The sequence below is a fragment of the Abramis brama genome (assembly GCF_963993115.1).
Source record: "Abramis brama genome assembly, chromosome: 5".
In the NCBI taxonomy this organism is placed as follows: Eukaryota; Metazoa; Chordata; class Actinopteri; order Cypriniformes; family Leuciscidae; genus Abramis; species Abramis brama.
Window position 1 is genome coordinate 1,984,906 of NC_139967.1, and position 23,639 is coordinate 2,008,544.

General features: G+C 45.1%; 2 protein-coding genes across 2 annotated transcripts in view; both read right to left on the reverse strand.

Moving 5' to 3' along the window:
* LOC311083523 (cytosolic phospholipase A2 gamma-like) overlaps positions 1-23,639 on the reverse strand; it is a 251,611-nt gene that overhangs the window by 225,540 nt on the left and 2,432 nt on the right. The window lies entirely within an intron of this gene.
* Positions 1-23,639, reverse strand: part of LOC311083528 (cytosolic phospholipase A2 gamma-like) — a 45,452-nt gene that overhangs the window by 7,536 nt on the left and 14,277 nt on the right. The gene's annotated exons all lie outside the window — the stretch shown is intronic.

The following is a 23,639-nucleotide window of genomic DNA, read 5'->3' on the forward strand; positions in this document are numbered from 1 at the left end:
TTCCTGTATAGTCTTGTAAAATTGTAATGCTTCACCAGTATCAGCACAGCAGCCGTCGACTCTCAGATCAGACACAAAGAGCCTCTTTTATAGGAAAGGTCTAGATATCATCGTGGGAGATGGAGGTGATAAAGATGAACTCCAGAGAACAGAAAAAGGGTTCCATGTAATTTCCTTGGGGTGGGTGTGGACCGTAGGGTTACTGTATATTGTGTATACCATGCCTAAATGCATAGAAGTGTAAAAGCTAATATGTATTTGAACTATATGGAGCAGATCATTTTCAAACCACGAACCCAATGAAAACAGAAACATATAAAATTAAAACTTTAATACCTAAGCAAAAAGCTATTTTAGGCTGGTTTTGCTGTGTTGTGGAGACATTACCTCTGCATCTAAATAGTGTGAAAACATATGGAAGGTTTTGTGTTATCTTAATTGTTTTGACAGCAGTGACCTGAGTTTGGAGAAATATGAAATTGATTGAGAATAACAGTAAGACAAGAGTTTATTTTGTAAAAACATCTGTAAGCATTCACATAGCCTCAAAAAATATTGCATAATAATGTGATGCCACTCCCTTCTTCAGTTACGGTTAGAGTTCTCTTTAAATGGGAGTGTTTTTATCTGAATTACAATCTGGAAATAACAGAATCCAAAACATTCTGTTATTTCCAGATTTTTATATATATATATATATATATATATATATAAACTATATAGAGATGGCGAGTAAACAACAATATAGGAAGTGTGTTTATCCTTGCACTCGCTATATTACGGGTGGGGATACACACCAACTATGTGTTGTTTGTCTGGGTATGCAGCATGCCCAGTCAGCTCTCAAGGGAGCTGATTGCGAGCATTGCGAGCGTTTTCCTCTTAGAACGCTGCGTTCCCACTGATTACTCTTTGAGGAGGGTGGTTCGGTTCGCGCTCCCCGCGGCTCGGGTCCCGCTTCTGTCGAGGCAGAGCGGCGACTTCAGTCGTGGGGTTCGCAAATGGATCTGAAAGAGGGGTTTGAGACGGGCTCTGCCCTATCTCAGCCTCCACCTGCCAGATCCAGTGCCTCAGTCCCGGGTTTGGAAGCATGCGCTGCGGTTTCTTCCGCCCAGGCTGAAGTCCCAGTACTGCAACTATTCAGTTCTGAGGAGCTGGATGTTGTTAGTATTGGAACAGCAGATACTGAGGACTCGTCACCCCAGTCTCCTGCAAGCGAGGAACTAATAGAGGTGCTCACTAGAGCTGTGCAAAAATTGAGTATTGAGTGGCCAGCAGATAGGCAGGAGTCTAGAACAAAATCTAAACTAGATAAACTCTTTCTGCCCTCTCGTTTGCAGCCTCCACGCAGGTGCCTACTGTTCTTTCCAGACCTCCACACTGAGGTGTCGAGGTCCTGGAAAAGACTGGTTTCCTTTCGAATTTATATACCTCAGACTTCCACCTATTCTAATATTGCTGGGCCTAGTCAGTACGGGTATGGGGCTATGCCGAAAGCTGAAGAGGCACTAGATTCAAGGCACCTATGTTACCCACCAAGCCACTCCGTAATACATTGGCTTTGGTGGGCAAAGCGTATTCGGTGGCAGGTCAGGCTGCGGCATGCCTGCACACAATGTCCATTCTGCAGGCGTACCAGGCTGAGATTTTAAAAGATATGAGCAAGAGTGAGGAAGTTAGTTCAGACACTGTCAGAGAACTACGTCAGTCAGCAGATCTTGCCCTCCGTGCCACCAAGGAGACAAATCAGTCGCCCGTTCTATGGCAGCCCTGGTGGCCGCGGAGAGGCATTTATGGCTAAATCTTTCTGGCATGAAGGAGAGAGAAAAATATTTTCTCCTGGACGCCCCGCTTAATCCTGCGGGCTCATTCGGTGATTCAGTGAACACAGTCATCGATAAGTTCCGGGAGGAAAAAAAACAGGTGGCGGCGTTCCAAAAATTCCTCCCACTTAGAGTTCATGTCTCTGGTAAAAAAGATCATCCCCAGCCGTCGGCTAGTTCCTCGCACTGGGCGCAACAAAAGCAGAGTGTCACGTCTCGCGCTCCCCCACAGAAAGTCTGGGACGCGGCGCGGCGCTCTCAGACAAAGTCTTCAAGGGGTAAAACTGATCTGAGGACAGTTATTATCGCCAAGAAGGCTGCGTCATAGAAGAAGTCCTGACGCCACAGGTAGTCCCCGCCGGGAGAAAACTGAGTTCACCGCATTACACGGTGCCCATTCTCTCTCGGTGCCCTCAGGGGACCACTCTGCCAACCCTGCCTTCATGCCAGGGCGTGGACGGTCCCAGCGAGTTTTTCCCCGAGGGGAGCTCGCTCCCTCTGAGGAGGGGTTCAGAGCAGTCAGACCAGTTGTTCCCTGCCGGTGTGCCGTTACAGGGCACTGTGTCTGCAGCTCAAAGTATTCCAGAGGCCAGTCTCGAGAGGCTGGTACCCTTAGTAGATTTTTTGTCGGAGTGGAAAAGCCTTCCAAATATTTCTCAGTGGGTCCTGCAGACGATCGAAAACGGTTACGCTATTCAGTTCAGATCTCCTGTCCACAGTGGTGGGCCCCAAGCAGGCTCTGGTAATGGAACCAGAGGTAGAGACTCTGCTGCAAAAGGAGGCTATAGAGCGGGTTCCTCCTCCCAGCAGGGAGTCAGGTTATTAAAGCCGATACTTCATAGTTCCGAAAGAAGGATGGGGGGTTGCGTCCAATTTTAGATCTGCGCCTGTTAAATCGCACAGTAGGGAAGCTCAAATTCAAGATGCTCACTCTCAAGCAGATCGTGTCACAAATCAACCTAACCTTCCCAGTCCACCAGGTACTGAAATCCGCGTCCCCTCCTTCTCGAGTCCAGAATACGGTTAACCGAATACGTTGGTTCCCCATCAACGAGGCGCGACGGGGGGGGGGGGGGACCGGGACTGGCGGATTAATGCGTGCATGAAACACAGGTTTAATTTTTGACACATGGAAGGCGGGATGAATTTTCCTGTACGCAGGAGGAAGTTTGAGTCGGACTGCCACCGGACTAATGATCTTGGTGACAGGAAACGGGCCAATAAATTTGGGAGCAAGTTTGTTAGATACGGATCGGAGAGGAATATTCTTGGTAGAAAGCCACACTTTTTGACCAACGACGTATACGGGAGGCTTCGACCGGTGGCGATCGGCTTTAGCCTTGGTGCGCGCCCCCACTTGGAGAAGAGTCTCACGGGCTCTAGTCCAAGTGTGGCGACACCTCTGGACGAAGGCGTGAGCGGAGGGGACCGCGACTTCGGATTCCGTACTAGCAAAAACTGGTGGCTGGTAACCTAAACTACATTCGAACGGAGTAAGGCCCGTGGATGACACTGGTAACGAATTGTGGGCGTACTCCACCATAGAAAGTTGTTGGCTCCAGGAGGAAGGATTCTTGGAAACCAAACATCGCAACACACTCTCCAGATCTTGGTTGGCTCTCTCCGTTTGACCATTGCTTTGGGGATGAAACTCCGAAGAGAGACTGACAGTCGCCCCCAGTAACTTACAAAATTCTTGCCAAAATTTGGACACAAACTGAGGTCCTCTGTCGGAAACCACGTCCATTGGGAGGCCATGTAAGCGAAAGACGTGATCTACGACAGTTACTGCTGTCTCCTTGGCTGAGGGTAATTTGGGCAAGGGAATAAAATGAGCCGCCTTCGAGAACCGGACCACGACAGTCAAAACGACCGTCTTGCCCTGGGAGGGCGGGAGGGCGGTAATAAAATCTAGCGCAATGTGGGACCAGGGTCTCGAAGGGACAGACAGCGGTTGGAGTAACCCATCCAGGGGTCGATTGGAAGTCTTGCCAGTGGCACAAACCTAGCAAGCCAAAACAAAACTGCGGATGCGACATTAATGGCCACCAGAATCGTTGCTTCACCAAAAAACTGGTGCGATTTACTCCTGGATGACACGCTATGCTGGAACAATGACCCCACTGAATGACGTCGGACCAATACCCCTCTGGCACAAACAAACGATTCGGTGGACAATCGGGCGGAGGCTCTACCCCTTCTAAGGCCTTTATAAAGGCTTACAAGCATATATAAAGGCTACTGACATTCATATATTAACCTCAGTTTTTCAAGCAGTATGAAATATAACACAAAGATCAGCCTACAGTAGACTTCAAATTACAAAAAAAAAAAAAAAAAAAAAAAAGTAGAGATTTCAGAAAATACTGTTCTTCAGACGCATTACTTTTGCACTGGGTTTCAGTCCATCAAGTTCAAGAAACAGCTTCTGAAACACTTCACAGATTCAGAGCATATATTATGCCCATCAGTGGAGCATAGCACCTTGAGATATCCATTCCATTCAGGATTTTGATGCCCTCAACCACAATGGTTGCCGTCTTGTGGTCAAATCCTGAAGTAGGTTGATCACCGATGATGGCAATTGTCATCACTTGCCTTTCAATGTCTTCCTCAAACTCTTGTGTGTTCTTGTAAAGCAAGAGAAAATATAGATAGCATGTTAGAGCTAATGAATTGGATTATTATTGCTGATTTTTTTTAAGTTACTTAATTCAGTTAATCACTGGAAACTTTGTTCTATTTTAACTTTAACTCTATTTTAACTTTTTTTTTATTTTTTTTATTTTTATGACCATGCACCTAGTTACTCAAATGGGCAAAATAGGTTGCATCAATAAGTAACGATCAAAAATATTTTATCATAAAAATAATAGTAAGTTTCATGAAATAATTCAAATGGTTAAGTGAAAAGCAACAGCCATACACATTTTTACAAGTCTTTTTGCATCTCTTTATTAAACTAAATAGCCCATTGTTATGATATCACTGACCTGGGTAGACCCAGTGTGTGGCCAGTGTAATATACCTAAAATTTGACCTGAAAGAGAGCAGTGCAGGAGTACGTTGTTGCCTTGTGTGTTTACACTGTGCCAAGTGAAAATTTTATTTTATTTTCAATACTCACAGCCAGGGATGTAGTGGAAGCTAAACGCACGTAAACGCCGTTTGCGCACATCCCAAAATTCGGAAATAGCGTTTACCCACCTCCAAAGTGCATTTATCCACCTCTAAATTGCGTTGATCCACCTCTAAATTTCACGTTATTTGAGCGGACTTTCTTTTCCAATGCGTGATCGCCGATCGGTACATGATTCGAGCATTTGGGCCATTAACGACAGAGCAGAACTCGCGGCGCAAACATGGAGCAGAACATTGAGCAGAGAGCGCAGCGCACCGACACACACACACGGAGCGGAAAAGACACGTTCGTGAAACAAGCTGCGCAAGAATGAAACCTGATCGCCGAACACGGAGGGGCAGGACGGCATATTTTTGGCCTTTTCAATAGCAGCCGCAACAGGAAATCTTTAAAACGAGGCAAAAAAAAAAAAAGTGGTTTAATGTAGGGAGCATGTCGAAACTCACCTGTACAAGAGTTTCATAGGGAATCAAGCCTGCACAAGGTTAAAGACTTTTCCCTCTACAGGGAAACACTGATCCACATTTTTCTGACATATTATAGACCAAACAACTAATTGATTAATCGAGAAAATATTCAACAGATTAATCGACTATGAAAATAATCCCAAATCCCTAATTATTATGTACAAGTGCATTGCATTGGAAGCCCTGGATATAAGCCTCCCTCTCTATCTCTCTTAACCCTCTGGGGTCTAAGGTGTTTTTGGGGTCCTTGAGATGTTCTGACATGCCCTGACATTTGTGCTTTTTTCAGTTGCTTATAAACATATTAATGGCAAAGGTGTAATTACACTCTATTTAGCACAAACAGAGCTACCATAATATGTGAGCAACATGTATGTACATGTTTGTATTTTTGAGAGAATAATGTTTATGCTTGGTTATTGAAAAAACTAAAAACTAAAGTTTCTGAAATAAGGCCACAAAACACATACTACATATGTGTCCACAAGACTTTTGACTAATGGATGTTGTCGCCTAGAGTTTTTTTTCTTCAAAATGATCTGAAATTCATTCTGCCTAATCATTCACATAAAACAATGCATTGATTTAAATTTTGCAAGACACTTTCTGTTTGGAAAGGCAATATGCGAGTGGGCATCAACGATCCAACACCATCATGCATATTGAGTAGTTCACACCTGAGGAGACAATGGGGCCCGCATACTTAATGAGCCATTCATTCAGGTGTGTCACTGAGCCACAAGAAAGAATGCAAGAGCAATATATATATATGTATATATATATATATATATATATATATATATATATATATATATATATATTCTATCAAATTGGTTCACAGTTGGAAGCATCTCAGTGTTTTATTTTTCCACAAATTGTGCTTGCAAATTGTATAATATCCAAGGAAAACATGTCTAGTAATTGTGCAGTTAATTCTCATACTGTATTTTCAGTTTTGGAATGTATCCTCTCCCCAAATTTGTCACTAATAAAACACAATAAAAATGATTTAAAGAAAAGGCTTATATTTACCTTTTAATAGTTTGTTTACATCTACCTTGTAAATATATTTTTTATTAAAAAGGTTACAATTACAACAACAATTCAAGTGTAATTACATCTACCTTGTAAATATATTTTTTTATTAACAAGGTTACAATTACAACAACAATTCAAGTGTAATCTTTCTTTGTAAAAACTAAAGTATACATTTTAACATACATATTTCAAAGTTAAGGATTTATTACTTTGAATATAGCCTAGGCTACATTGGAACAATAACATATTATTTGATGACTTTATTTTTGACAAAACATACTATATTTAACATATGAGCAAAAACTGGCAAACAAAAGCTTATTTGAGGTGGCAGATATTTTACAGTAAAAATTTATAATCTATCCAAAACTAATCAACGAAATGTTGTCTTTTATATGTCTGTAACATAGGTCTTTCATTTTTATTATAGGAAATATAAATGTTCATTTGCAGTTTAATACGTTGCTTATACAAATACATTTTATTTCAACATATTTCAGTCGATTTTTACTCATATCAGTATAGCAATATAGTTTGCTAAAAGCGGATCATTCACACACAGAAACACGATTCAAATTTAAACCGTCTTTTTGCGAGCTGTGGAAAACAGCGTGCATCTCTGCCGTTCATTCATTCACACACAAAAACGTGATTCAAATTTAAACCGTCTTTTTGCGAGGTGGTAAACAGCGCGCATCTCTGCCGTTCATTCATTCACACACAGAAACGCGATTCAAATTTAAACTGTCTTTTTAGAGACTGTGGTAAACAGCGCGCATCTCTGCCGTTTATTCATTCACACACAGAAATGCGATTCACTTGAGAATGAAAAAAACTTACTACAGTATTCCATAGCTCAGGATCCATTGCTCCTCGAAATACCAGCACTTCTGAGGTACATTTTCCATTATTATTATTATGATAGTATTATTCCTCACAGCGCTGCGAGACGGTGTAAACAATGATCTGATTAAAGTTGATGTGTTTTCTCGAGCTGATATGGGGGAGTTCACAGTTTGCATGGATTGCCTCAGTCATTTGCGTTTGAATAGCGCGCGCTCTCCGTGGGCGGGATCACATTAAAAATAATGAGCTGAGATGAGAACGACTGACATCTCTCTCTTTTCACACAAATTACATAAACAGATAATATTTTATTTAGTTTTGAATTAGATAATTTAAAAGTACACACTTGAATGATTATAAAGATATATTGCTCATGCCTGGGTGAATAGTATTCGCTGAGTTTTGTTTAAGTTTAGAGACATGCTCCAAAAAAAAAGTTCACGAGACGGACAGGAAGAAAGCACACCCTGTTTATTTTCTTAATTTTACAAAAACACAATGTTTTTTTTTCACCTGTAAGTGGACACATAAAAAAGTAGACATTTAACAGTTAATTTTTTTCATATTTCTTAAATCTGTATGACCATAAATGACGGAGCATTTTAAGTTTATTTTGCTGCTATGTGAAAAAAATCGAGCAAAACGCGCCCGCGCATTTGCCGACCCCAGGGGGTTAAATATTTGTGTTCTCTCTGTTTTGTCATTCAGTAAACTTTTAAGATTTCAACCATATTATTCCTTCTTGATTCTCTTTTACAAGAACTTAGATTAATGTATGAATTGAATAGTGATTGTGTGACCTATGATGAGGGAACAACCAGTGATACTCTTGGTAGTACCATCAAATGATAGCCTATAGCGATGTCATCAGGATACACATACACCGGTAGGCAGTGGCCCACCTTACCATAAAAATGAAAAAGGAATAAAGAGAAAGTGCCAACAGTAAATAAATATCAGAGCCGGACAGTAACATTTACTTGAGTACAGTACTTAAGTACAATTTTGAGGGATCTGTACTTTACTCGAGTATCATTTTTGGGGAGTACTCATAACTTTACTCAAGTACATTTGAGAGGCAAATATTGTACTCTTTACTCCACTACATTTCTATCCATAACTGTGAGTACCCGTTACTTCTTCTAAAAAAAAAAAGGAAAAAAGAAACATCTCGGAAACCCTCAATTTGTTGTTTCCCTCTCAAATGTGATTGGATTGTGCAGGCGCCACTGACTGGGACAGCCTATCAGCAATCACCTTCAGCTTTCCGCCAAAGTCAACTCCATGGTCAGATTTAGATAAGAGACGAAACCATGGATGACACAATGGATGAAGACGCAGCAGGTCCATCCCGGGAGCAATATTTTTTTCCCCAGGATGGTAGGGGAAGACTCATGAATATTCATTAGGGAAGTCATCCCTGATTGGTCTTAACCCCAGTAACGGGTAGGTTTAGGGGCGGGGTTAGGGAGGTCATAAGACCCCCAGTGACGGGTAGGTTTAGGGGTAGGTCATCAGACCAATCAGGGATGACTTCCCTAATGAATATTCATGAGTCTTCCCCTACCATCCTGGGGGAAAAAAATATCGCATCCCGGGAATGTGCCAAGCCGTGGCCCCACCTCGCCAGACTATTTAAATTTTCTGAACAAGTTAATGATAGTTTTCGCTTCAAGTGTTTGCTGTGCTTACCAATGTAAGCACTGTGGCAGTAGTAATGCAATATTTAGAAAATGTACTCTTGTACTCTTGATACTCAAGTACTTTTACAAACAAGTACTTTAGTACTTTTACTTAAGTAGACATCTGACTGTAGTACTTTTACTTGTACTTGAGTAAAATTTAGCAAGGGGTATCTGTACTTTTACTCAAGTAATGTAGCTGTGTACTCTGTCCGCCTCTGATAAATATACTTTAATCTGAACAGGTGAATGACAACAACTTGACATTTTAAACACAAATCTAAATTATTCTAGTGTGATGGTCTAAATAATTTACAATACCTCGAGAAGCATGTCCCTGATCTTTCTGATTCTTTCTCCTTTAGCTCCTCCCTTTGATAAGGCCAGGTCCATCAGTTTTGGGGTACACTTGTCAAGTTTGGCCATAAAGGTGGCATCAACTTGAATGCTATCTGTGTGAATGACGACAGATTTTTAAAAATGTGTCAGTGTATTAAATTATTTTCCTATTTACAGCACAAATGAAATTCCCTCTCTGGCTGAGCATATTTTTCAATTAAACCATTTTTACATTCTTATCCACTGCTATCCTGGTCAAATTACACTGCTAACATCAACTGTATTACCAGGTGTAGCTAAACCTGTAGTTAAATGGAGAGAATTTATTTGTAAATGAAATAAAACTCAGATTACTCACCTTGAAATGTCCTTTGTGTCATACTGGTCAGCCTAAAACATGTCTGAACTTGCTCCTTGCTGGGGAGGAGCTTTGAAATCCTGAACTCAAATGGTGTGGAAAAATTAAGTTCCCTTTCGTCCTGGGAACTCCAGCGTGTCGTCGGGGGAGTTCCCTGACAAATTGGGATCACGCTAGGGAGACCAATTGCCTTTGAGTGAATTAAAACGAGCCAATGAAAATTGGCATGCGAGATTTGCATTCCGCAGCCCGCCTACCAGCGCGGGTATAAAGGCGGAAGCAACGCATACACAATGCTTTTAGCTTCGGAGCCGACCGGTTGTGTCCTCTCTGAGTGAATGAGCTTTAAGATTGTATCTATCTTACGCTCTACGAGTCTGCTGTTTCGGGAAGGGATCTCTCTGTGTTGGCGTGACGGCGTTTCAGCGACCGCGCGATTTCCTGTCTATCGGCTGCATCTACACACTGTTAATTCAAAAGCTGTTTTCACAGCTGGTAAACGATTGAGTGCGCACAGCGGGCTTGCAGTTTCCCCGCTGTGTTGCCGCGTTGGGTCCCTGTGTGCTTCAGCACGATAAAGAGAGTACTTTCTTCCTGAAAGAGCAACACGAGTGAAGATCGCGTCCTTTTCAGGATGACGTTTCACTTGTGTGTTTCTGGATGCGATCGTTTCCTGTCCTCATTTGACGGCCACGTTCATTGTTTCACATGCCTAATCAGTGTGTGAGACTACGTTCGTGGGTGGTTCATGTTCTCTCAGGAGTGCATGACCACGTCGGCACGTTGTTCGTCTCCCCTTTTTAAAGGCTCGAGCCGCTCAGCGTGCCGTGTGCACGGCAACCCAGCGCGCGTCATTCGGCGCTCAAGATGCGCGGTCAAGATCAAGACTCGCGTGCCTCTATGAGGTGAGTTAACATTGAGATAACATTGGTGATCTGAGGGTTACAGTGAGCACGAACCACTCTCTCCTCTAGCGCATCGAAAACATGCTGAGACTGTGTTCGTGGGTGGTTTGTGCTCTCTACATGAGAGCATGACCGTGTCGGCACGTTGTTCGTCCTGCCTGAGGGCTTGAACGCTCAGCGTGCCGTGTGTCATCGAGGCGATGGCCACGTTCACTGTCTTGCATGCCTGGTTGACGGCCATGATCGCTGTTTCACATGCCTAATCAGTGTGTTGAGACTGCGTTCATGGGTGGCTCATGTTCTCTCATGAGTGCATGACCACGTCGGCACGTTGTTCGTCTCCCCTTTCTCATAAAGGCTTGAGCCGCTCAGCGTGCCGTGTGCCGTCGAGGCTTTGAATGGGATTTTGGTCTTTCTCATGAGGGACCAAGCATTTCATTCGGGGCCCCAGGGGAGGACAGATGTCGATAGCTACATCGGAGAGAGGGCTGTTATACTCTGAAAATGATGCTGAGTTCCTACTGTAATGGTGTGTTCTCGTGCTGAAGATTCAGATTTGACAGCCACACTTCCTGGGTCTAAAGTGCCTGGATGCGTGTGAAAAATTTTGGCAGTATGGAAGCATTTTGGTGCCAATATGGCAAGCCAAACATGCCTAAATCTGCAGAAGTTTTTTCTCTCTCACTACCCCTGCACATTCAGTGCACGTGGGTAGTTCTGATTCGAAGTGGAGCTGCGCTTAGTGACTGACCGTGATTAGTCACAGCGCTGGCCCTCGGTCAGACGATGTCCACACTGGTGGTCCAGAAGCGCCTCAAAACCAGCACACTCGGAGTTTGTTTCCCCCCAGCAAAGGGAAGGGAAACGACCCTGAGAGGAGCGACCCGGAGTATGTGATGTCTGCTCTTCGGGAGTGCGTGTCATCACCACTCCTTCCCCCGGGGGAGGGCCGGGTGGAGAATTTCATTTCTGTTCCGCCGCTGGTCATCCAGTCAGCGGTACCCAAAGTTTCAGCAGTCCACTTCCTCTGAGTCACTCACGGGCCCCAGCGCTCAGATGACAGTGAGGGCTACGGCCTTGTCACTCTCGTCTCTCTCTGGGTGAGGAGGCGGAAACCAGGTCTCGATGCCCCCAGGCCTCGCTCCTCGTTTCCCCTCACGGTCGAGTCTGGCAGACCAGTAAGACCAGTCTCCTCCGTCCGAGAGGGTCAGAATGGCAGTGCGTGCCGCCCCGAACGGCGCCACTCCCGTTCCCCTCTCCCCAGCTCGCGGATAGCTGGGCCCGTAGGCGCAGAGACCAGGTCACAAAGAGTCAGGGCCTCGTTCCTCGTCTCTCTCCCTCCCCTCGCCACCGGGCAGCCCGCAGCAGAATGCCCACGGGCCTTCTCTGCCGTCTGCCCCCCGGTGGAAGCAGGTTGGTGTCAAGTTAAAACGCCCAGACCCCACTCTCGGTCGCTACAACGCCACCAGAGTCGGGTCCCTGTCTTCCACCTCGCTGCCACTCCGCGGGTACGCCGGTGGTTCGGATTGGCTCGTTGGGACGGTCTCTAGAAGCCTGGTTAGCGCTTCCGGGTCTGTCCCGATGGCTTATCCATGCCATCCGGTTCGGCTATGCAATTCAGTTTGCACGCCGGCCTCCCAAGTTCAGAGGCATCCACTTCACCCGTGTGCGGTCAGTGGATGCCCCTGTCTTGCGGAAAGAGATCTGTGTCCTGCTGGTGAAGGACGCGATCGAGCCGGTCCCTCCTGCCAAGATGAGGTTGGGTTTTACAGTCCCTACTTCATTGTACCCAACAAAGGCGGTGGGTTACGGCCAATCCTGGACCTGCGAGTTTTCATTCGGGCCCTGCACAAACTCCCGTTCAAAATGCTCACGTAGAAGCGCATTTTTGAAGGCATCCCCCCAGGATTGGTTTGCAGCGATCGACCTGAAGGACGTGTACTTTCACGTCTCGATTCTTCCTCGACACAGACCGTTTCTACGGTTTGTTTTTGAGGGTCGAGCGTATCAGTACAAAGTCCTACCCTTCGGGCTGGCCCTGTCGCCCCGTGTCTTCACGAAAGGTGCGGAGGCTGCCATTGTTCCCATGAGAGAACAAGGCGTTCGCATTCTCAACTATCTCGCGAGATGTGTTGTGCGATCACAGGGACGTGGTGTTTCGGCACCTCAGAAGGTTGGGGCTTCAGGTCAACTGGGACAAGAGCAAACTCCGCCCCGTGCAGAGGATCTCTTATCTCAGTATGGAACTGGACTCGGTCGCCCAGACTGCGCTCCTCACGGAGGAACGCGTCCAGTCAGTGCTCACCTGCCTCAGGTCCTTTTGAGGCAGGACAGCGGTTCCACTGAAACAAATTCAGAGGCTCTTGGGGCATATGGCAGCCGCAGTAACGCCGCTCAGCCTGTTACATATGAGACCGCTTCAGCGCTGGCTTCACGATCGAGTCCCGAGGTGGGCTTGGCAGAGCGGTACGCTCCGGGTCAAAGTTACCCTGTGCTGTCACCAAACCTTCTACCTTCTTCAAACTCGCTTCGTGCCGTTCATGTTCCAGGGGAGCTCAACCGTGTGGCAGACGAGCTCTCACGGTTGCCTCCCCTGCCAGGAGAATGGCGACTCCATCCCCAGACGGTCCAGCTGATTTGGAGTGTTTTCGGAGTCGCACAGGTAGACCTGTTTGCTTCTCCAGACACGACCCATTGCCAGTGGTTTTACTCCCTGACCGAGGGGACCCTCGGCACGGACGCCCTGGCTCACAGCTTGCCCTGGGACCTACGCAAGTATGCGTTTCCACCCAGTGAGCCTTCTTGCACAGACCCTGTGCAAGGTCAGGGAGGACGAGGAGCAGGTCCTTCTAGTGGCACCGTATTGGCCCACCAGGACTTGGTTCACGGAACTCATGCTCCTCGCGACAGCCCCTCCTTGGCCGATTCCTCTGAGGAAGGACCTCTTTTCTCAGAGATGGGGCACTCTATGGCACCCGCGTCCAGACCTCTGGAAACTCCATATCTGGTCCCTGGACGGGACGCGGAGGACATCACATTCGCTAGAGCCCACTCTACGAGGCGCGTCTAAGTGGAACCTGTTCGTCGAATGGTGTTCCTCCTGTCAGGAGGACCCCCGAACTTGCCCGATCAGAGTCGTGCTTTCTTTCCTGCAAGATGGGTTGGAGCGAAGGCTGTCTCCCTCCACCCTCTAAGTGTTTGTTGCCGCAATTGCTGCACATCACGATGCAGTAGAAGTTAAGTCTTTGGGGAAGCACGACCTGATCATCAGATTCCTTAAGGGTGCTAGGAGGTTAAATCCACCTTGTATTTTGCACTCTGTACCCTCTTGGGACCTAGCTCTGGTACTTAGAGCTCTTCAAAATCCTCCCTTTGAGCCTTTGTTGACAGTAGAGCTTAATATCCTGTCCATTAAGACACCGCTCCTGTTGGCATTGGCCTCTTTTAAGAGGGTCGGGGATCTGCAGGCATTTTCGGTCGACGAATCGTGCCTAGAGTTTGGGCCGGGCCTTTCTCACGCTGTGTTGAGACCCCGGCTCGGATATGTGCCCAAGGTTCCTATCACTCCGTTCGCGGATCAGGTAGTGAACCTGCAAGCGCTGCCCCAGGAGGAGGCAGACCCAGCCCTAGCTTTTCTCTGTCCCGTCCGCACCCTGCGGGTTTATATTGACAGAACGCAAAGCTTCAGGACCTCAGATCAGCTCTTTGTCTGTTACGGAGGCCAGCAGAAGGGGAAGGCTGTCTCCAAGCAGAGGTTAGCTCACTGGTTAGTGGATGCTATCACCCGAGCGTATGAGTCTCTGGGTGAGCCTTGTCCTCCCAGGTTGCGCGCTCACTCTACTAGGGTTGTTGCCGCTTCCTGGGCTTTGGCTCAAGGCGCCTCGCTGACAGACATCTGTAGAGCTGCGGGCTGGGCGACACCGAACACGTTCGCTAGATTTTATAGCCTACGTGTGGAACCTATTTCCTCCCGAGTACTCGCTACGGCCAGTGGTGCGAGGGAATAGGTTGTGTCGGCTTGCTACGCCATTCCGCCTCGTCGGATACGTGCGTATTTTGCTCCGTTGGCGCCCTATGTTGGTGAGCCTCGTGAGTTCCTCCATCACCCCTCCGGTGCCAGGCGTGGCGGACTGTCTGGCGCCAGGTCTGCTACCTCTAGTAGGAGTTGCTAGTAGACTGGGTGTTTTTCCAGTGGTCTCTACGGTGACCCATGATGCCATGTGCAGTTTAGCCATGTCTTCCCCTTGACAGACTCGTTCTGTCGTCCCTGTTGAGTACGCTCCCACTTCCCTCGGATTGGGACTACCTCAGGGACTGCCATATGTTTCACTACCCCAGTGGGTTAGTACATATGTGTATTCCAGGCCTTCCTCAGACAGGCTGGGCTTCCGCAGTGTTCGCCATGTTGCTGTACCTTCGCGGAGGACTGGACACTGTTCGGCTCCTCAGCGAAAAGCATTGTGTATGCGTTGCTTCTGCCTTTATACCCGCGCTGGTAGGCGGGCTGCGGAATGCAAATCTCGCATGCCAATTTCCATTGGCTCATTTTAATTCACTCGAAGGCAATTGGTCTCCCTAGCGTGATCCCAATTCGTCAGGGAACTCCCCCGACGACACGTCTCCGTTCCCTGTACTCAGGGTTACATACGTAACCGAGACGTTATCAAGCCAATTTAATTGGGTTGCTACAACGTAAATATTGTTTTAAACTAATCAACACATATATTTATGTTTAAATTACATACATTATTAAGTTGATGTAATTATCAACATTATTCTGTCATGACAACTCATTAAAGTATTCTATAGAAGAAACTATTCTACAGAAGAATCTGTGATTTGATGACAGTTCATCAGTTTCAGTTAGTATTCTGTATTCAAAACATATTACCAGGGTTGTTATAGTAAAAAAAAAAAAACACTTTTTCATTACTTGAAATAAATAAATTAAACACTGAAATCAAATAAAATATTAAAACTTAAACTTTCAGCTACACTCTAAAAAATAAAACATTGGGTCAACAACAAAAAATATGTTAACGTTTTCCACTAGAATTTTTACGTTAAGACTGCTGGCAGAATTACATTAATTCAAAGCGATGTTTTGAGAACGGTGAATTACCTTTTAGGTAATAAAATAAAACGCATTTCTAAGTAACATGAACTTAATTTTCAACATGAATGCAAGTAATTAAGTTTTTTGGCCACAATAAAAAACATTTCTAAGTAACATGAACTTAATAATTAAGTTGATGTCTGCAAGAGTTAAGTTGAGCCCTTTTGATTTGATTTTAAGTTGATTACTCTTTTAAACATAGGCTACATGTAACATTCATCTTTTAATATATTTCCCTTTCAAAACATTTAAATGAACTATTACCATTACTGTCCTTTCTAATACAACGTGAAGCATACATTTTCTTAGAAATTAACCTGTGTACTTATCACTTCAAATCAAACATTCAATTGAAATGTATGGTCACTACACTGTCATTGGACAGGCGCGCACATGCTGTTAACAATATCGGCTCATTGGCTGTAGAGTGTGACAATCTTTCAATAAAAATCTTTTTTGTTCTCCTCCAACACTTTTTTATTCTCCTCCGATCTACATTGATCTCATAAATTGCCTCTGTGAAGTTTGAACACAGAAAACATTTCATCACTGGATAGGTTTTGTTCGTTTATTTAAAGTGTGGTATATGTCAGCTGAATGTGCGGAACGCTTTTCAGAGAAGATAAGGCAACGTTATTTTAGTACAATTCACACCCAGCGCAGCGGTAACTCAGGAAAAAAAAATCTCTGAATGCTTCACGTGAAACTTCGGTCTTCCGACCTATTACCATCGTGTCAATTCTCTATTGATTTTGATGGTAATATCAATTTCAATTAACATTAATATGCGCGAGGGAGGGAGGGAGAGCAAGACAGTTTGAAGACTGTGAGAGTGTGCGCGCGTGGCCGGAGAAGGGTCTCTCTCTCTCTCTCTCTCTCTCTCTCTCTCTCTCTCTCTCTCTCTCTCTCTCTCTCTCTCTGCTTCTCTCAGTAACATGCGCGGGCAATAAAACAAAAAAAACGAAATTTGGAAAACTAAAACGGAATTCATAGGGCCCTACATAACTCCGACTGGTTTTGAGCAAAGTATCTGAACAAATAGTGTAGCTACTCAATCAGTGACAGGCTACAGCTACTAGCTAACTTTACCTTGGTACACAGACTAACGTATACTATCAACACAGCTCAAACACTCGTCTGGCCTTAAACATGCACGGAAACTGGGGGCCGTTTACACGTCATAAAATAGTTTTTTACATTAACAGAACTTAACAGAACACAGATGGCGCTCCTGGACCACTAACGGGGCTATCGCCCGACCCAGGGCCTACGCCGTAACCTTCATAGTCGGTTGCCGAACACAGTTCCTGCAGTGGCTCTGGGTCAGGACTATCCTTGTACAGGTCTTTCAACGCTTTGGCCTGGTGTACCTGCAGGTTGGTGGAGGTGGCCTGGCCAGGAGCAGTGTAAGCCCTCGTCTCCAGAGATGAGGTAAACTTACACGCTTTGGACAGGAGCCTTGGCCAATTCCTCCAGTTGGCGTCGTTTTGCGGGCATAAATGCTCTGCAATCACATGCTCAAACTGTGGAACGTCCCAGTACCACCGTGCCACCCCACCAACGAAGGTAGTGAGGACGGAGGAAGCAGCGAGGCGTGTTTTGGCTGAGAATGGCTTTTTTATTTCCTTGTACACCTCTGAGAAGAATTGAACTGGGGCGGGGCACGATGTTCATGTCCAATGATGTCCAACGCACTCTCACACTTATCTGTGCACAATGAGAGAGACCGCTGAAACGTGCCATATTTCCAGCAGCATTGAGAGAAAATGCTTCTCTTTCTGCTTTCAGTAGCGCCTTATATACACGTATGTCCGGGGGCGTGGCTTGGCATGCAAATTCCACACACCAATTCCATTGGCCTTTTCTGATACTCTCAGAGGTGATTGGGGCTCCCAAGGACGACCCCCTTAGCGTTACATGTCTGTGTGTTTTCCGCCACTCCTTGTTTCCATCATCACTGTCATCATTAGTTCATTTGGTTCAGCTATGTGTAGTCCATTTTCATGTTAAGGTCCTTTGTCTGTCCCATGTATATATTCCCTGTGTTCTTTCTCAGTCTCTGTTGGTTCTTGTTGATGTTTGATTGTGTTTTCCTCCAGTTTCTCCTTGTTCCAATGTATTTGTTCAGTAAATTCTTCATTCCAAAGTTATTCCTCATCGTGTGTATTTCTTAGCACCACCATTCGTAACACTTAGGGCCCTATCTTACACCCATGCAATGCAGTGTCAAGTACGACACAAGTGTTTTTTGCTAGTTTCAGTCCGACGCATTTATAATTTTCACGTCCTGCTGTTGTTTAAATAGCAAATGCATTTGCGCCCATTTGTGCGCCCATGGGCTGCTGGTCTGAAAATGAGGAAACAGATTGAGACTGAGACATTGACCAACTGAAACCTGCTCTAAAGTCAATGGCGCAATTTTTTTTTTTTTGTTATTTAATGAGCGCATTAGTAATGTGCACCTATAGGCGGGTCCACATCGCACGTACACTCTGCTTATTAAACACACATGGAGCACAAAAACATGACAAATATTTAAAATAAAAGGATTACAATGTAAAAGATTATTATTGTGTACATAAAGATATGGTGAATCCGGCTTGTCTCGTAGATGTTCTGCTTGCGCACTTTTACCTCGCGCATGAGCAGATCCGTTTGCGTTCTGGAGATGCGTTCGGTCTTTCCACTATCAAATTCTGTCATATAAATAGCGAATCTGCCATGGCGCGAGCGCAACTGGCATTTAAAGGGAATGAGAGATTGCACTCTGATTGGTTTAATACACGTAAGTCCCAAAACACACCCATTACTCATTAAGAGAATAAGGACAACCCTTTTAGACCATGTGCCAGGAGCGCCGACCATTTTTCCCACGGTTAAACTAGCAGAAGTGGATTCGGACACGCCCTAAGTGAACTTGTGCCGTGCGCTTTAGACCATGCTTAGATCGTTAAAATAGGGCCCTTAGTGTCAGTTCGACACCACGCTGAACGTGACTGACAGAAAGGGAACTACAAGTTTTCCTGCACTAATACTTTCAGTTCCACTCGTTTGTGCATTGTCTCGAGGACAAGCCCACAACAGGGGAAGTATCATGAATATTAATGAATACTCAACCCACTGGAATAGTTTCTAAAGGGAACTGAAAATTACACAAAACCGGCTTTATCCGAAACTGAAGAAAGGAGTGGTATACAGCAAAATCAAATCAAAATGTATTTCAAATGTGAAGAGTTCAGATGCAAAAGCCTCTAAGTGCCAGCTGAAATTTTCTTCTAGAATGATCATTTTTATCAAGCTTGTATATTTAAATTCAGTAATTTCACTTAAATTGCAATAAAAATTACCTATTAATTGTCATTTAAGTGAAATTACTGAACTTAAATATATGGGCTTGATAAAAATTATCATTCTAGAAGAAAATTTCAGATGGCACTTAGAGGCTTTTGCATCTGAACTCTTCATGTATTACTATGTGTGTCTATATGTGAATGAGTTTACAAGTGTTTCTTCAACAATATGGGCATGTTTGAAGCTGTGGACTTCTCTAAAATAAACACTTTTCATTCTCTCTCTCTCTCTCTCTCTCTCTCTCTCTCTAGATTATTTAGATGCAGAGTTAATGCCTTGATAACACAACAAAAACATCCCAAAAAAGTATTTTTGCTTGTGTATTTAAGTGTTCACTTTATTTTATCTGTTTCTGATATACAGGGAAATTAATTCAATTCAAAATTGTATTTGTCACACACACAATCATACACAGTACGATATGCAGTGAAATGCTTACACGACTGCCATTGACCATAGAAAAAATATCAGAAAAAATATCAATATAACAGATATAGAAATATAAAAATAAAAATTTGTCAAAAACAGAAGTATAGAAGTTTGAAATGGCTCTGATGTGCAAATATGCTTAAAAAGTGACTCATAGGTGTCTTATTTTAAAGTGATTTGCACAGTGGTCCATAGATGAAAATATAAATATGATAAATATGATATATTTGTGCAGTGGTTCATAAGATAGAAATATGAAAATATAAAAAAATATGAAAATATAACATGAAAATATAAATGAAAATATAAAAATATAAATATAAATATGTAGTGCAAAGTGTGCATGAGTGTATCCAGGGTGGCCATGGATACCCAGTCAGTGTTGGATATTGCAAAAATATATTATTAGTCCTGTGTTGTGTTATGGTTGAGAGACCTTATCGCCTGCGGGAAGAAGCTCCTCCTCAGTCTCTCTGTGTTGGCCTTCAGGGAGCGAAAGCGCTTTCCAGACCGCAGCAAAGAGAACAGTCTATTGTTAGGATGGCTGAGGTCCTTCACTATCTTCCTGGCCTTGGTCCAGCACCGCTTGCTGTAGATCGAATGCAGGTTCGGGAGCTCGGCGCGGATGATGCGCTCAGCTGATCGCACCACCCTCTGTAGAGCTCGTCTGTCCTGCATGGTGCTGTTTCCAAACCAGGTTGTGATGTTTCCCGTCAGGATGCTCTCTATAGTGCAGGAGTAGAAATTCCTAAGCACCCTAGAGGGCAGTCTGAAGTCTCTCAAGCGTCTTAGATGATAGAGACGCTGCCGGGCCTTTTTCACCACGGTGTTGATGTGACAGGACCATGATAGGTCCTGCGTGATGTATACACCGAGGTATCGAAAGCTGTCCACTCTCTCCACTGGGCTCCTGTTGATGACGGGGGTCTGGTAGTTCCTCTCCTGCTTCGTACAAAAGTCCACTATCAGCTCCTTTGTCTTGCTGACGTTCAGGAGGAGATTGTTCCTCTGGCACCAGCTCTCCAGATTTCCAATCTCCTCTAGGTAGGCCGACTCATCGTTGTTCGTGATCAGGCCCACCACGACAGTGTCGTCAGCAAACTTAATAACGGTGGTGGAGTTGGTAGTGGCCACACAGTCGTAGGTGTACAGAGAGTACAGCAGGGGGCTCAGAACACACCCCTGGGGAGCTCCAGTGCTGAGAGTGAGTGAGGCTGAGACATGTCCGCCCATCCTTACTGCCTGTGGTCTGCCAGTCAGAAAATTGAAGATCCACTGACACATTGATGAACTAAGTCCCAGGTGCTCCAGCTTGGTGGTGAGTGTGGAGGGAATTATGGTATTGAATGCAGAACTATAGTCGATGAAGAGCATTTTCACATAATTCCCTCTCCGAGTGTCCAGGTGAGTAAGAGATGTATGAAGGAGATGAGAGATAGCGTCATCCGTAGAGCGGTTTGAACGGTAAGCGTACTGTAGTGGATCCAGTGTGTCAGGTAATGAAGAAATGATGAAGTCTCTGACCAGGCGTTCAAAGCACTTCATCACTACTGAAGTGAGGGCTACAGGGCGATAATCGTTAAGGGAAGCAGGATAAGGTTTCTTCGGAACGGGAACAATGATGGACTCTTTAAAGCATGTGGGGATCACCGACTGAGATAAAGAGATGTTGAATATCTCAGTGAACACAGGTGCTAGCTGGTCTGCGCAGGCTCTAAGAATACGGCCTGAGATGCCGTCTGGTCCTGCTGCTTTCTTGGTGTTCACTTTCCTGAAGGCTCTCCTCACGTCATGCTCAGTGATGACGAACGCGCCTCCGGTGCTGGCAGTGTTTTCCTGTCTGCAGCCGTTAGCGCCGCTAGCATTAGCATCGCTAGCGTCTTTAGCTGCAGCCTCGAAACGAGCATAGAAAATGTTCAGCTCATCTGCCAGAGTCGCGTCCGCGTTCGTCATACCGATTTTTTTTGCTTTATAATCCGTTATTTTCCGTAGTCCCTGCCACAGGCTCCTAGAGTCACTCTGTTGAAGTTGTGACTCTAGTTTTCTCCCGTAGCGCTGCTTCGCCTCTTTCACCGCCTTCCGCACGTTGTATGACGCAGCCCTGTACAGTTCCATGTCCCCCGACGCAAGTCCCGTGTTGTAGGCAGCGGTGCGAGATCTCAGAGCGTCGCGGATGGTTTTATCCACCCACGGCTTCTGGTTGGGAAACGTTCTGATAGTCTTTTTCTCCACGGTATCTTCCGCTAGTTTCCCAATGAATCCCACAACCGCTTCCGTAAACACGCTGACGTCATCATCGGAGCTGTTCCTGAACATGTCCCAGTCTGCGTCATCAAGTGCGTCCTGTAACGCGGCCACCGATTTGTCCGTCCAGCACGCGACCTCCCTCTGAACCGGAACTTCCTGTTTCAGCCTTTGTTTATATTTTGGCATGAGGAAGATGGCGGCGTGGTCGGATTTACCAAACGGGGGGCGAGATTGTGCCTTGTAGCCGTCCTTGACCATAGTGTAACAGTGGTCCAGTATCCTTTCGCCCCTGGTGGGGCAGGTAATGTGCTGATAAAAGTTTGGCGCTGCGCGTTTGAGATTGGCACTATTAAAGTCCCCCGCCACAATAAGCGCAGCGTCCCGGTGTTGTATCTGGTGTTGTGTGAGTGCCTCATGCCACTCACATAAGGCAGTGTCCGTGTCCGCTTGTGGTGGAATATAAACGGCGCTGATTATGGCTGATGTAAATTCCCGAGGGAGGTAAAAAGGGCGACACATGATGGACAGTAGCTCCAGATTTGGTGTGCAGGAGCGTGTGAGAGGAACAACGCTCGCGCTGTTGCACCAGCTGCTGTTCACCATTAAACACACGCCGCCTCCCCTTGACTTCCCAGAGTCCCGCGTCCTGTCCATGCGGTGAACCGAGAAGAACTCGGCCGGCTGGATGGTGTGGTCCGGCACCGCTGGATTCAGCCATGTCTCGGTGAAGCAGAGGAGATTGCAGTCCCGAAAGTCTCTCTGGAACTTTATCCTGGCCCTGAGGTCATCGAGTTTGTTCTCCAATGACTGGACATTGGTGAGCAGGATGCTGGGCAGAGGTGTGCGGTGTGCACGGGCTCTCAGCCTATTTCTGGCGCCAGCTCGTTTCCCTCATGGCCGCCGCTTCGCGCCACGTCCATTGTTCTCCCTCAGGATCTCACTCGGCCAGCTCGGATCCAGAGTTAAAAGCGTCGAATTGTGAGTACATTGTACACCAATAGAAACAAGAGTGTCTCTATCATAACTAATGTGCTCAATAGTGGTAATTTGATTATTTTAAAAACGCTAAAAACTGACTTAAAAAAACAAAACTAAGAAAAAGTGGTCAGAGCAGTCGTGACGGCAGCCGACCTCACCGGCGCCATCTTTTTTATATTACTTTTTATAGGCTTAATGTTATTATACAGTAAGTGACAACAGTAGTATGAATGAATCTAGACTTTAATGCTTTGATTCTTAATTAAAGCTTTGCCAAAACCAGTGGCCTGATGCAAACTATTAAACACTATAACTTCCACTGTTAGCAACTTACATTAAAAACAAAAACATACGCTTGCTTTAATGTTGACTCCATTGTTTTATAGATGAGTGGATCCAAACCCCAGGAAAGGTAGTTCTGCTCAGATTACTTACACAATTAACGTCAATTACAAACTGGATAATTCTGCAAATAAGACTTATTCTTTATTTATTAAGACTTCAATTTATTTAAATTCTAAAATCAAAATATGAAATAGCAGTATGTGGTGTTAAATTCAGCACTGGTCTGTCTGTCGCTGCAGTGGTTCTGTGAGAATCAAACACTCTCTGAATAAGAAGGAGAAGAAGTTTGTAGCCAGAAGGAGAAAAGATGTTCTGCAAAGCCTGAAGAATCTTCAGATACACTGCAGTGAGGTAAAACCTATAGGCTACTTTATATCTGCCTGGCTATTCCTTTTTCTTACAAATGTCATAACTGATAAACATCAAATGTTTGCAAAGTCAAACTGTGTGTGTTTCAGACAAACTGTGTGTGTTTCAGACAAACTGTGTGTGTTTCAAGTGCCAAACATTGCATTACTGGGATCTGGAGGAGGAGAAAGAGCCATGGTGGGTTTGCTGGGATCCCTGGATCAA